The sequence below is a fragment of the Cyprinus carpio genome, chromosome B19, assembly GCF_018340385.1.
Source record: "Cyprinus carpio isolate SPL01 chromosome B19, ASM1834038v1, whole genome shotgun sequence".
Taxonomy (NCBI): domain Eukaryota; kingdom Metazoa; phylum Chordata; class Actinopteri; order Cypriniformes; family Cyprinidae; genus Cyprinus; species Cyprinus carpio.
This window is the reverse complement of record NC_056615.1, coordinates 3,336,177-3,352,209: the sequence shown is the minus strand read 5'-3', so window position 1 is coordinate 3,352,209 and position 16,033 is coordinate 3,336,177. Positions and strand designations below refer to the sequence as shown.

Genomic DNA, 16,033 nt, shown 5'->3' with positions numbered 1-16,033 from the left:
CTAATGGGCACCCAGTGGTGGTTTCTATGGCAACGGCCCTAAACCATGCAATGGCAGATGGAAGCAAAGCTGGAGGACTAAATTTATCTCCCAGCATCCTCCCTGACTATAGAGTGAGCGCCTGACAAGCCAAGGTGCCCCCCCGACACCTTCTCTCCAAAAACCCTCATCTCTCCAGATAGAAGCGGATGGACAAGGAAATCAAAATCTAGTATTTATTTTCATTGTTTCATTAAAATACTAAATCAAATCAAATCTTAAAATCAAATGACATATTTTCAAATTCAGTTTCAAAAGATGAATGCAAAAGAAAATTAAATTCAAAGTAGAAGACCGCAATAAGCAAAGCTCATGATAAATAAACAACTTCACACATAGATGCCACTTACAGACTTAACTATGAGATCAAGACAAATAAAAAGTGCATATTTGAACCATACTGGAAAAATTCTGAGATCTCAGTGCAACTAATGCTCTGTCTGCGTTTGCTGCATGGTCATAATGAAATCTCTTGTAGAACTTCACATTACATAAACATTACTCACGCAGACAGAGACAAACACCACAAAGCATCTCAGCTGTGCAGTCATTCTCTCTCTGTTGCTGCACTAAAACCCTGTGTCAGGCATTCCAGATAAGCAGTCTTTTGCCTTTTCTATACATCTGTCTCTTCCGTACACATTCGCAAACCATCAGCCGAATCATTTCCATCTACTAGGATTTAAATTTCCCCTCCCTCCAGTGAAAGAGCCCAGGGCCACCCCCGGCATCCATCCGCCCCGAGTCTCATTCATACGGCAGCAGTGTAGAGGAGGACACATACGCAGTACAGTCAGTCCATTCATCCTCTGTTTGCTTGCCTTCTGTACTGACACACACAAAACACACACACACACACAGTACACACACGGTACACTACAGGTTGCATGCAGCATCACAGACTCAACGTCAGCCGGTACACACTGTACAACCAGTATGTATAACTCTAACAATTCAGCATAACACATTACACAAAACACACAGACTAATGCTAAGAAGAGCAGCATCATGATGCTGTGAGCCCTGCAGGAGTGGACGCGTGTGAAATCTGGTGATCAAGCAGATTAGACTAGTAATCATCAATCATCAATCATCATTTTACCTGGTACTGTAGCTGCAGGTCTCCTCTTCAGCCCTGCTAATGTGTGAGAGCAGTCAGGCTTTGAGTGAAGGCTGAGAGTGTGTGAGTCATACTGTAGCGAGAGAGAGAGAGAGGCTGAATGTATGAATGAGCTGCCGTAGTCTAGCGCACTAACCGTGAGGCGAAGGGGAGGTGAGATTATGCTTTGTGTAGCTACGGTGGACGGACAGCAGATATTTTCAAAGAGTGGGAGGCACAGATACCACTTATCAAATATTTTGAACATATCACCTGCATGCTCTTATTGAGAACTATTCATTTACATTTACATAAATTTTCATAAATGCTTGTTGCCTCAGAAATGGTCAGTTTCTGTTGACATCACATAGACCGTGCAAGCTATTAGGTCCTTTTTTTTTGCATCAAGGTTTGCTTTCATTCTAGTAATGCCCATCCAGTCAATTCCCAGCGGAATACAGACAAAATGAAGTCTCCTCAACATTATTTTCTTATTCAATACATTGTTTTGCTTGGAAATACATTGCATCATGTGAGTAGAACGGGCGGCAATTCACTGTAATGAGCTGTAATGCAATGAAAGCATCCTTGTCAGAAGAAGATCGGGTCTGTCGAATATGCATATAACATGGAATGAAAAAAGAGAGTTCAACTAACTGCACCCTCTGACTTTAGATTGCTGGATTGTAAAATGTTAAAGGCTGACGGAGTACAATGATTAAAAGACATGTCTTTCCAATTAACAATCAGATATTCGTTCAAATGTTCTCACAGACTGCCAGTGAAGCATGACATCCAGTTGGGACACATAATGATGTTTTTAGAGACTGTTGTCTAGCAAACGCCAAGAAATAATTTCTTAGTTAGTATGTCTATCTTTTTTATTAAAGTATTTAATGTTCTATATACGAAACAATAACTTGTTTTTTTCTGACTCTTTTTTTCTTTTTCATTGATTTTGATAATGGTTGATCATGAATGTACAATGCTGTGTGATATTTTACACAAAATGTGGGCTTAATTGTATTGTATTTTGAACGTGCTCTTGTAGTGTACTTCATACCTTAAAAGTATATTTAAAAACTACTTGCAGATTGTAAATCAAAGAAATAAAAGGCCACTGAAAACCTTTTTAAAAAGTACACTTTGTAATACTGTCAAATTCAAAGTTTTACTTTAAAATACCTTTCAGAAAAAAAAAATACTATAAAGTCTAACTAATTGCATTTAATACATAAATATATTCTTTAAAAGCATATTATTTCCATAATACATACTATATATATTTTTTTAAGTATGCTATTCTTTTTCACAATTATCATAGATAATTTTTTAGTCATTGCTGTATTTTTGATGAAATTGTAAGAGAAGGTGCGTTTCCCACCTGAAAGGTAATGTGGTCTAATGCACATCTGGTGTCTGTCGACACATCATTTAGAAGAATTTAGTAGGATTCCCTCATTCACTCCAGACAGAACTGGACATTTCTAGTTGTTTTGAAAAGCTGCTTTTTTCTTTTTTTCCAATGTGGAGAGAGTGAGGGAAAAGACTTCAAGTACACTTTCCCATTCAGCTCTCTGCTGCACCCATCAGTCCTGAATCTGCACAAGATGGAAAGAATCAGGCCGCAGGTGGAAAAAAAGGGGGTCCAGTTAGAGAATGGCTCTGGAGAACTTCCACATGTTACTGCCCAAACTCTCTGAAAAACCTCCGCTCCAGCTGAAATAAGACCAGGAACTCTGACATCACCACAGTTTTCGGTTTCTTTCCATTCATATAGTTTGAAGGAAGCTGAAGCACAGAGTGCAATACTGAAGGAAATAGGCTGGTGGGTGAGAGAAAGTGCAAACTAGAAACACGTCCATGCTGAGAAGATCTTTAATTGCATGCACTTGCAATGCAAACATGTTGATTTGAATTGACAGGTTTGAGTCAAGGTAACAGCTAAAATTTTTCATACTGATAATTTGTTTCAATGAATTGGAAAAGGAAGTGAGAAATTAAATAATGCAAATGGACAGCGCGTTCCTGTTTTATTCATGGTTAGAAAAAACAATGACCTTATAAAGGCAAAAATAAAGGAAAAGCAAAAGTTCTAACAATGGTTTAAGGTCTTCCCATAAGCATTGTTAGCCAGCTATGGTCGCAAATCCCATTGTTATCAACATAGTTGAGTGATTCTGTGTTTCCCGAAACCATAGTTCAAATGAACATTCACAAACAGCATTGCAAACTAATTTGGTTGGAACTACAGCTCTCAACCTGTGGTTAGAAGCAGTTTCTTGTTGTAACGTGGGAGGCATTGTGACAACAATCCAATGCAGGATCCAAATGCAGCTTTTAATGACAAGAGTGGTCAAAACAGGCAGGGTCAAACACCAGCAAACAGCTACAATCCAGGGTGAGACAAAAGAGTAATCCGATAAACAGTCCAAGGTCAAAAAACAAGGCAAGGCAAGACAAGGCAAGTAAACAGAGACAAGGAACAGGGTACAGGCTAAACAATAATCAGCAAAGTGTGTGTGGACGTGTGCAACCTTTATAGTGTCCCTGATAGGAAACAGGTGTGGTGCAATAATGAGTTCCTAGGCAGGGGTTTATGGGAAATGGAGTCCGGAGAGAACAAAGACAAAACCCCTTATCGTGACAGAGCCCCCCCAACTTAGAGCGGATTCCAGACACTCCAAACAGAATTACGAGAACAATTATCCATCCACGGTGGAGTTGATGGATGGACGAACCATGAGGGGAGTGAAACAGGAGGTCTAAGGGGTCCGACTGACAGAAACAGAGCCGGTGGACGGGGTGCCCAAGGTGAAGACGGAGATATGAAGAGCCAGGGTGAAACTGAGGGATCGGAGGGCCATGGTGGAGCTGACGGCTCTGGCAACAGAGGCAAAGGTGGGGTTCCAGAAGGCCGCAGTGGAGCCAGAGCAACCAAGGACCAAGGCAGAGCCGGTGGGAGAGAGGAGCCTAACGGAGCCAGAGGGATGTAGGGACGAGGCAAAGCCGGAGGAATGTAGTCCTGAGGCGAGGGAAGGTTGACGAATGACCAAGGTGGAGCCGGAGGAATGAGGAAGCATGGTGGAGCCAGTGGACTGATGGGCCACAATGGAGATGAGAGAGCTTTGAGCCAAGGTGACACCAAACGGTCGATGGACCAAAGTGGAGTCCAGGCCTCAAAGGCCAGAGACAAAGATCTGGAATCCTCCAAGCTTGGTGCAGCTGGAAGCTGGCTGTCCCAAGGTGAATCCTGACCCTTCACCACCCTCAAAGGATGACCTGAGGAACAGACAGACAAAAGCGGAGACAGAACAAACAGCATGACAGGTAGAGGAGGAGGAATAGGGAGGTTGGGTCGTTTCAACAAGTTCAACATTGATTATTCAGCATGGTAGAGCAGGCAAAGAATTCTTGAATGGCCTTCGTGGCCATGACAGGACAGACATTGAGTTCATGAGTGGCCTCCTTGGCCTTAACGGGACAGGCATTGAGTTCATGCACGACCTTCTTGGCCATAACAGGACATCTATGACCATGGCAGGACGCCTCCATGGGCGTGGCAGGATAGGCAGAGAGTTCATGGACGACCTCCTTGGCCATGACAGGACAGGCAGAGAGTTCATGGACGGCCTCCTTGGCTGTGACAGGGCAGTCAGAGAGTTCAAATGTAGGCGCCACCACCTCGAGAGGTACTGCAGTGGAAGCCACCACCTCTGGACGTTCTGTAGTGGACGCCGCCAACTCAGGAGGCAATGAAGTGGATTCACTGTCAGGAGAGGCCTCAGGAGCAGACTCGTAGACAGGAAAGGTCTCTGGAGCACAGTGTGCAGCCAACACACTCAAAATGGTGACTGCCATAACAGGAAGCACTGAGGACAGGGGAATAGTCTCTGTGACAGCCAGTGCTGAGGCCCTGGGGATACCAGCTGCTCGCACCGACATCAATGGTGGATCCATCATACTGGCAATCAGTCCTGGCCCAAGCTCCGCATCTGTGGAGGACTCAGGCCTGGCAGCCATCTTGGCCGGGGACTCAGGCCTGGCGGCCATCTTGGGAAGACACTCTGGAGTGGGAGATACTGCAGGACTGCTGTGTTCCTCATCCACAACACCCATAGTAAATGCAGAGCCACTTAGTTGAAGTGCCAGATCTATGTAAAACGCCAGTGTCCACTTTGGATCATGCAGTGGCATAATCGATTTCAGCGGTTCAGCTAGGACTCCTTGGAAAAATATCATGAGGCACATCTCGTCCATAGATGTTAAATGGGCCAGTTCAATAAAGTCCAACACATAATCCACAATAGACCGCTCACCTTGACAGAGACCAATTATTTTTGATGCTGGATTCATGGCTGGCCTGGATATACTCATAAAGCTGCTGGATCTGGGTGTTGGCTGATTATCCTGTAACGTTGGAGGCATTGTGACAACAGATTTGAGGATCCAAATGCAGCTTTTAATGACAAGAGAGGTCAAAACAGGCAGGGTCAAACACCAGCAAACAGGTACAATCCAGGGCGAGGCAAAAGAGTAATCCGATAAACAGTCCAAGGTCAAAAAACAAGAAGACAAGGCAAGTAAACACAGAGACAAGGAACAGGGTACAGGCTAAACAATAATCAGCAAAGTGTGTGTGGATGTGTGCAACCTTTATAGTGTCCCTGATAGGAAACAGGTGTGGTGCAATAATGAGTTCCTAGGCATGGGGTTTATGGGAAATGGAGTCCGGAGAGAACAAAGACTAAACCAGTGCTTTTAAAGAGTGTGCATGTGCATAAATGCATAAGGGAACCTTGGGTTTGCTGTAAGAGAGAATCCATGATGAATCAAACATCAAATAAAACAAAATGACCAGGAACAAAAAATAATGAAGTAGTCGTGAAGTGCCATGTTCATTAGCAATCGAATCAATTATTTTGGATTAGTTATTACTTATTAGATTTTACCACTTGGGTCATATATAGCATAACATCATTCCTTTATTTTTGAATCAATGTGGACCAGAGGTGCGACTATGTTACTATGGTTTTGGGAAACAGTTGTGACTAGTTGGTTAGTTTCACTTATAATGCGCTATACTATGGTAGATAAGCAGCGAGTTACTTCGTTGCACTAGAAATGACCCCTGGTCAGTTAGGGCTGTCACAACAATGCTTACAGAAAACAGAGGCAGCAAATGAGCCATTCTGCCTCTGAGGCAGTGATAAAACAGACAATGTGTGTCTCTTGCTGCCAGAGCCAGAGCAGACAAGACTGTCTGTGCATTTACTTTGCAGAAATCTAAGACATAACAAGCATTTAACTTATGTACAGAACAGGGAAAAGAAATCAGTCAGAAAATTATGAATAAAATTGGTGTGGTACAGCTATGACAAAGGATGACCTACTAGCAACTTTAATCTCCTATGTGGACAAGCAAATCTAAAAAGAAAAGTCAAAGTATCACACTGTTGGAGAATATAAAACATCCACATCATATGATTCGCTAATGTAGAATTGACTAAGTGTGTGACTATGGTGTTTACTTTCAAGTCAAAACTGCCGTTTAGGGTACATGCGTTGGAATATAACAACAACATTGGCAGTAAGTATTTAGTTAAGTCATAGGTCTATGTAATTGTCCTGAAAAACACTTACCTTTTTCACTGAAATGGTGCTGGTTCTTTTGCCAGAGGTGAAACTAAAGTGGGGGAACCACATACTACTCTGAATAATGATATAACTTATTACTGTATGCTACTACACAACATGTCCATAAATAAACACAGCAAATTATAGTCTTAGTTTACTCTTAATTTTAAGTAAATATTTTTAGCCAATGTTCAACACGCCAAACATGAGAATAGGATGTATGTCATCTAGACATATGATGCATTGCAACATCAGGCATTTCCAGTTTAAACAGTTCCTGTTTTGTTTAGCATTTGGAGCAACCATACCAGCAGCAGTAAACTGACAGTGGAAAGGGGATATAGGGTACCTCAGGGATCTGTCCTGGGACCTTTTATTTTATCCATTACAATGCAGCAACAATACCTGCATTAAACTCTGTAAATTACTGTAAAATTTTGGATTCTGTACACACAGAATTTGAAATACTATTCACACATCAGCAGCAAAATACTAGTAAACTATGATGTCAATCATTGAAAATTTACTTTTACCTTTTTTACCATCTGCTCTGAATGAGATATGTGTTTTAGTTTCTGTCTAATCTGATATGGTTTTTTGATTTACAAGTGACAGAGCCATTCACACAGAACACATTTTTACCTTTAAAAATGCAAGATGCTGGACAACAGCAATTTTAATAAATAAAGCAGAGTCTCAAGAGGGTTTTTTTTTATTTTTATTTTTTTTTAAATGCGCTGCTCACCTGCAAGATCTGGCGCAATGGACAAATTGATAGAACTGATTTACTGGTATATCTCAAAAAGCTCTGTTCACACATGATTTCTAAACCATTTACTAGTAATTTTCCAGAAAGTGTTGTATGTTTGAAAACCCCTGATGTCCCTGCACATTACTAAATAAAATATACGAGGGATGTGCACCAGCTCTCTCCAAAGCAAGGAAAACAGCACAGCAGACAGACCCTGAGTTACTCAACAACCTCACACATCCCTTAGATGTCCTTGTCATAGATCACATTCAAATTGTCCTTGCCTGTCACGTCACATTAGACTAGAACATCAGACACTAGGTGAGTCTCTGTCTTACCCGTGTACTCCAGCTGGGTCAGTCTGAATATTCTGTTCTTTGTGCCAAAGGAGAAAACTCTGGGCTCAATGTCACCTGCAAAACAGAGAAAGACAATCACTCACTCAGACAGTCTATACCAAAAGCTAAATACACACCTCAATATAATAAATAACTGTAAGCCAATCTGCTATTATATATTGAACTGCTTTTATGTACAACACCAAAACTCAAATGTTTGGATACACCTGGTCATTTTAATTTCTACAATTTTCCATATCACCATGTAGAATTGTAATGTCAAAACTATGAATTAACACAAACATATACATACCTGTATATTGTGGTGATGATATAAAGTGTCTATCAATAGAGAGTTTGCTATATTGTGTATATTTTATTATCTGAATACATATGAACAGTGCAAGACTGCATAAAATATTAAAGAAACATGCATAAATGAGAAAGTAAAGTGCGGGACATACTTGATGTTAAAAAGTGCTGTTATGCACAATAAACCGTGAACTCAATGTGTACTCGCACTGACACAGATCTGAATCATACGCGCAGAAAGCCATGTCCCAGATAACATGTGATAACAAATTCTTTGTCTTTCGTGGATTTTTGTGGCAGAACAATCAAACATAAAATTGCCAAAATACCTGTCTTAGTGAGTATTAATGTAAACACAGTTGGTTATGTCTTCAGTTAACTTAAGAAGTGTGTATTGGATCAGTGCATTAGGTCTTAAAGTGACAGCAGTCTAATATACCTGCAGATATCTATTAGGGCTGCATCAAATAATTCAAAAAAAAAGGTTAATCTAATGATTATTAGAATGATTTATCAACTAGTTGTCAATTTTTAACCAATTAATCAGTAGGCTTTGATTAATTATTCATCTTTTGGAATTTGTTAAAATAGTTATACATATTCTATACACATTCATATACAAATTGAGCTGTTTTGTAGTAGAAAATCAAGTTGTAATTTTAACTGAAAGTGATATTGACACTTTTTTCATGCTTAATACTGTAAAAAAAAAATTTGCTTCAAAGCAGTCTATTGCATACTCCACTTGCATATCTTAATTTGCACTTCTCATAATTATGTCTTCTTTTATTGGACTGCATCCAGGAGAGCTGAATTACAATCTTGCAGTATAGTGCCACGCTGGTCAAACCACATCACAGCAGGCCCTTACATTAGGTCATATGAGATCAAACAACTATTTAACAAAAAAAATATTTGCTGACAATTTTTTTTGTCGAAGTTGTTAATAATGTCGACTAATCATTTTAGCCCTATTATCGATCCCATTAATGTTAATAAAAAAAAGAATGAAACTCAATCACTGCTCGACTGAATAACATTTGTAGCTTTAATAATTAACTGTGTATATTTAATCTATACAATCAAGATTTTTAAGTGTTTTGTTTTCACATTTGATAATTCAGTTTCTTAATTGAATGCTACTGTTAAATAGAACTACTTACTGAACAAATTGAAAGCACTGTTTACTTAATTTCTTTCTTTCATGAATTGTATTTTTGTCCTGTTGTTTCTACTTTGCATCTTTCACTTTTAGAAAAAAAAATATATATATATATACGTGTGTTTGTTTAAGAGTGTGAGAGAGTATGTGTGTGTGCCATATATTCACAATAAATAAGGGTCTTTCATTTCCCTGTGAGCATCCAGAGGGGCACCTAAGAGGGGTTAAAAAAACGACCATGTCTGGGGTGAGGGCCAGTCACACCCCTTGTCCATAAACCCACATACATACAGTAAAACATGAAAATATGTACACACACGCATACAAACAGCCTTAAACCTGAGGCTATGATGCACTTCCCAGCATGTAACAAAAAAACCATAGACTGGACTACTCCTTCAAATAAAACTGTGATATATAATTAAAAAAAAAAAAAAAATCAAGCACAGAGTCACTTCAAACACATATTTGTAGCCACAACGTACCTTATGGTGAGGCTTTCTGGAATATGTGTTATTAACTATAAAAACAACACTGTTTACACAGTATCTAACACTGAAAATATTTGTCAAATAGTAATAAAATCTGTCTAGGAAAATGTGGGCTCAGCATATTATTGTCACTGCTGTTAAAATGCTGTCACAGCACAGGATCACACATCTGGACCATGGCGGATTAAACCAAGATGGATCAAACCAACTGTATCCGACCAGAGAGTGCTGGAGAACTCAAAGAAAATTCATCACATATGAGTCACCTTATTTCCAGTAAAGAGTCTCACTGAGCAGTCTCATTCCTGACTTACCACTCTGTATTACTGTTTCTTGTGTTGCTTACTGGAAAAGCCCTGATTATTTTCCCAAAAGATTTTTTATTTTTTTTTGGAAAAAGTAGTAAAACACTTACAAATGGTAGTTCATTGAGGAGACCTTTGAAACAGAGAATAAGAAAAATATACAGAAGAGGAAAAAGGGCAGTCGCGTATACCATTCAAAATAAGTGGGTGGGGCTTGTAATTGATTCTAAAGATAAAAATGAAAATATTTACTTGTTTTGACAAAAACTAAAGAAAATCCATCCTCCACCCACAAAATACACAGACCATACATTCATCATATACAATATCAGTTTCATACTATACAGTACAGTTTCCAAGACAAAGAGCAGGGCTCTTCACCAAACTTTTCTAATCTAGCTATCCTAATCTGAAACTCAGAAGCATATTGCTTTACATCAGGCCTGCACACACTTCTATTACACACATATACAGTACCATGTGCTTATCACCTAAAGATAGTAGGTGTTGTCTTTAAAGTAACTGTTGAGTAAACCAGTTAAAGTGAAATGATGAAAGCAATTAATGTGATGCGATTCATGCGATTTGTGTCGTTTCAAACCCGTAAGACCTTCATTCATCTTCAGAAAACAAATTAAGATTTTTTTTTTTTTTTTATGTAATCTGGAGCTGTCTAACCCTGCATAGACAGCAATGCAACTGAAATGTTCCCAAGTCCAGAAACATAGCAAGGAGATCTGTGAATGAATCCATGTGACATCAGTGGTTCATCCGCAATTATACGAAGCTACGAGAATACTTTTTGTATTACTTTTTGAATAAATGACTTTATTCAACAATTTGTTTCCTCCGCCTCACCCTGGTGCCATTTTGGAAAATATCTCATCTGCGTCACGCTGGAACTGTTTCCTATGTTGTTGTGATCTGATCTGATTTTTTTTTTTTTTTTTTCGTACAAAAAGTATTCTCGTAGCTTCGTATAATTGCGGATGAACCACTGATGTCACATGGATTAATTCACAGATCTCCTTGCTACGTTTCTGGACTTGGGAACATTTCAGTTGCATTACTGTCTATGGAGGGTCAGACAGCTCCAGATTCCATCGAAAAAAAATCTAAATTTGTGTTCTGAAGAAGAACGAAGGTCTTACGGGTTTGAAATGACACAAGGGTGAGTAATTAATGACAGAATTTTCATATTTGGGTGAACTAACCTTTTAATATAACATTGGGTTGATATGCAGCTGTTAATGCACTAGTTAACCACCATACAGTAGTCGTTTGAAACTGTCTGAACGTGCTCAGTGTATGTTACTGCAGATGGGGTGCTGAATGGATCGATGCTAATGGTGTCAGGCAGGATGCATTATCACTCAGCTAATGTTAAACAGGAAACAACCTGAAATTTGACAATCACTGAAGCTGTTTGATGCTCAAACCAGGCTCGCTGGAATACATGCCTGTGGCAACATTTCAGCAAGTTGCTTCTTCATTGTTTTGCAACACACTCAAAGTGAAAAAAAAAGGTATGTTCAGTTAAATCTAAAACAGATCAACATGAATCTGGCATGGTTTTGGTTGTTGTCCAGAAATAAACTCTCTGGTGAGTGGCGCTAAACTTTTAACTTTTGTTAACACTGCTGGTTAGGTTTAGGTGTAGGTGGTACAATAGATCCTTAACATGAAATAAAAACTACCATACTATCAAACTATCAAAATCTCTTCTATCATAAGTGCAATGCTGCACCAGGTGCACTACCGAGCAAGTGTACCACACCAAAGAAGCCATGCACACAGAGCTGGTTATGTGATCCAAATGTTAAAATGTATTTAAGCAGGTCTTTGGTAATCAAGAATCTGCCTATAATCATAATTTGCGCTAAACGTTGTTGGTGTTTTACTGCCACTAGTGTTTATTTTAGCTAGAAACTGCAGCAAATTGTAAGCATGGACATGCATTTGGAGTTTTCCAAAAATTCAAGTCACACTCCAAGGAGTCTATGTTGTTAATGGCACAACTTGTGTTCACCAATTTAAACTGAATTGAAACAAAGCAGCTAGGAATCTATTCTCATTTAGTGTTGGCTATCCTGGTTTTCAAATCAAATAAAATAGTGAGGGAGTAGAGGGTTTTATTATGAAAGCGACTATGGTTCCACCCCATGAGAACAGCCCAGGCAAACAGATCAGTTCTGATAGCAAGGTGATGTCATGCGGAGAGGGACCAGACATATGTTCTCTCATTTCACCCACACTGAATCAAGAGACAGGCTACGGCACAATTCCAAATCCCTGCTGCCCCGAAATCTATAGCATTCATAGTACAAGAGATGGATAGATTAGGGTGGGTGATGGGGCTTTGATATGTTTATGTAACTACATCCATAAATTCTATAATTGTCTGAACTTATTGGTTTTAGAAATAGCACACTATTGTTACTCTAACAGGCATGACCGATGTGCTTTTCATTTTCTTATTTTTAAGTATTTAAGCCACCATAAGACAATGATGAAGATGATTTCACTATTCTAACCACAACAGGGGGAAAGAGGGAGTGTGCTTTCTTTTGCATTTCCTTCTGCCTAACTGGCTGTTCTGTCCAAAGCAGAGAGACAGTCAGAGGAAACAGGAAGATAAATATGCTATGAAAGCTTGACAATTACATATTGTCAGGTCAAACCTCCTGTACACTTGTCAGCGTTGCTCCAGGTTCCAAACAGGATGTGCTTCAGCACCGTGGACAGGGGCAAAGCAGGCAGGCCAAGGACACAACATGGACATTAAACCACTCATCCCTGATCACAAGAACAAGCGCTCCAAAGACTGGCTCCAACCTAGACAGGATTCACTTCTCTGCTGCCCCCACCAGTTCTGGAGTACCCATGTGACGGTACCACAGGTTGATCTTTGAATTCATCTTAAGTAGTGCTGGATAAACCTGTATATTGGTTTCAGTTTCACATATGGTATGTGTTTTTCAAATCTCGCCATAATGGAGCATAGCTGAAACAATTATCTTTTTTTTCTGGACTTTACTGTTAATACTGTAATAAAAGTTGCATAGTACAATGAATCAAATTGTGATATATACTAGTGTCCTTGAATATTAAACCACAAAAAACTGTTATGTAACATGAAGTCGGCATGTTTTGCATGTCTGTGTGAATGAGTGACACTGTTTCATGTACGACACATATACTGCAGCACACGTGACATTTGTGGTGTTTTTAGCATCTGCTGTTTCACTACATGAGGACAAGAACACATGAAATTAATCTCTAGGGCTGTCACTTCAACTGCATTTTATCATTTCTTTAAATAAAATCTCTCAACATATATATAGAAACTCAAAGGAAATGCTAGGTTCGTGACAACTCATCAAAAAAAAAAAAGTTTGGACTAACTTGAAGAAATTTACTAATACATTACCATTGTAAAGTAGAATGTAGCAATAGCATTTATTTAAAGACACAGAAACACAAAAGGTCTTCATTACTATACAGACCGACAAAATAAAAGTTTGGACTAACTTGAAGAAATTATAACAGACTTTGTACTTCTCAAATTAAAGTAAACCTTCCAAAAAAAATTAAAAGAATTAAATTAAATTATTAAAACAAATCGATTTGATAGGATTTGACATTACAATAGTTTTATATTCTATATCCTCCTGACTGTGGAACCCCAAGAATCCTAAAAACATACACTGATACAGATTTTTGGTCATAATACCTGTAGATCAAGCATGAATATCAATTGTGTTTATTAACTTGCAAACTGCTAATTGCGAGACATGATAGGACATGGTGGCTACTATGAGGGTGCGGCTGCTTCAATTCGAATAAAACATATTTTAAATGATTTTAAAATATATATTTTTTAATTTATTTTTTTTTTTTTTTTTTTTACACATCTGTCAAATCTACTGGCTTAATTATTAGGTACAATGATGACCTACATTACTCTTTCAGTTACCCATCAGAACTACAGTTTCCTTTGTTTCAATGTTTTTCTTAGCTGAGCATACAGAACTACTGGTCAAATCTTTGATTCCAGTTGAGGGGTTAAAGGTTGGCAGTGCAGTAGGCTATTTTTTTTTCTTGTGTGATGTATTGCTAAGGTGGGCTGGACAGTAGTCCAAGTCCCAGTTCTCCAGAGGAGCCACCTGACTGACAGATACTGAAATGTGAAAGAGACGTGAATATCAATATAGACTTCACTGGGATTTGTTGTGCACTGCTATGATTGAGGTGTAATGTAGCTGTAGGGAACTTCACAGTACAGAACAATTAAAACAACTAGGGATGAAAGTGACAGTACTTCAGTACCAAGCTGATGCTAAAATCATTGGTAGTATTGGCAGAAACCTAAAATAATAATTTAAAGTTTACTCTCCGTATTAATATCCTTCTAAACCTGTAGGGTCATATATATTTGTGTATGGGTGTGTGTATTTGTTCAATTGCTTTCATTTATTACTATAAATCAACTCAAATCAATTTATTACTGAATAATTACTCAAATAATTCATTTGTTATTATGATGGAATAATTATTTTATAATCATCTTGACTTTGTGGTCAAAGTGTGCTATATTGAATATAATACAGTTCGATTAGTATCTGCAGGCTAGATTGAGATGTTTTAATTTGTTAATATGAACACCCCATCTTTACTTTAAATGAAGAGTGTGCTCAATAGTGCATTTGTTTTCCTTGGTGATTAAAATTGGTAGCAAGAATAGTGAAATTTCACCGGTATCACCGCTGACATTTAGGCATCGTGGTAACCCTGAATTCAACATATTTGGCCAACCGGGATTTACTGTAATCTCCTCAAGTTCAAAACTTTGGCGGAGTCAACAACAAAGACAGAGCTTCATCGTGGTGCACATCACCAAATATGAGTCATGTTGTCATTACTCTCATTCACTTATCAAACAGCTCAAGCACTAAAGCAGATTTGGCCCTCGCTTGGCTCTTGTCTGGATAGAATGGGTTTAATTCCTTCTGAACTGTGCCTGTATCAGGTATCAAGAAATCAAACTCCGTATTGGCTCTGATGACACACCTTCAGAGTGCCATTTGGGCTCTGGGCCTATCAGTTTCACAATCGAGGCTTTATTCCTCTGGACTATGACGGCTGAGACTTTAAGTATGATTACAGAGGGATTGTCTTAAATAACCTCCGAGAGAAAAGGCACTGTGAGCTAAATCTTATGCTGGCAGAACACATTTAGCAAAGAGGAGAGCCGAGTTACGAGAGTTACGGGAAGGACAGTTAAGCATCAGGTTTGAGTTTAAGGGAATACTTGGGATTATTTGAGGTAGCCATTGAGCGATGTAAGAAGTAGCTTTATATTTGGTTACATAAGCAGATACCATTCGCTTTACACACAATTTAAGGCTGTCATTAAGAAACCAGTGTCGCTTCCACTTCGTCCTCTATTACTTTAATGTTGTCGTTTAAAGTTTACCAGTCATTTATACACTTCTGGCATGACTCTACTGGCATTTTGCATGTTGATTTGAGCCACAAACTGCACAGACGGAAGCAGGCCAGTGGTTTATACAGAAAGTAGGCTGTGTAAGGTAAGATCCTGGTCGATCTTGAGCAGCATTGAACTTATGCACTCTTTTTCAAGGCTCGTTAAAGAGTAAAATGCATTCATTTCCCTGTCAGTTGTCTTTGACATCACAGTTCATTGAAAGGTTTGGGACAGTGCGTGTTAGTTTTTGTGGTACCATCAGCCAATCAGTGCTGTCATGACATCACTTTTCTGCAGCTGCAGAGTTATTGCTCACATGACATTTTATTAAAACACAGTATACTATCAGTATATATCTCTTAATATTTAAACATCTCTCAGACACAAGAAACTGAACAATTCCAACCACAG

General features: G+C 38.8%; 1 protein-coding gene across 4 annotated transcripts in view; it reads right to left on the bottom strand.

Annotated features, from left to right (window-relative positions):
- LOC109085203 (transcription factor HIVEP3-like) overlaps positions 1-16,033 on the bottom strand; it is a 38,396-nt gene that overhangs the window by 20,645 nt on the left and 1,718 nt on the right. For 2 of the 4 annotated variants that reach the window (XM_042744705.1, XM_042744709.1), the window contains exon 2: positions 7,865-7,939. The gene's annotated coding sequence lies outside the window, so the exon portion shown is untranslated. Of the gene's footprint in view, positions 1-1,141; positions 1,233-6,781; positions 6,825-7,864; positions 7,940-16,033 lie in introns of all 4 variants that reach the window. The other 2 variants (XM_042744708.1, XM_042744706.1) reach the window with 2 other exon arrangements.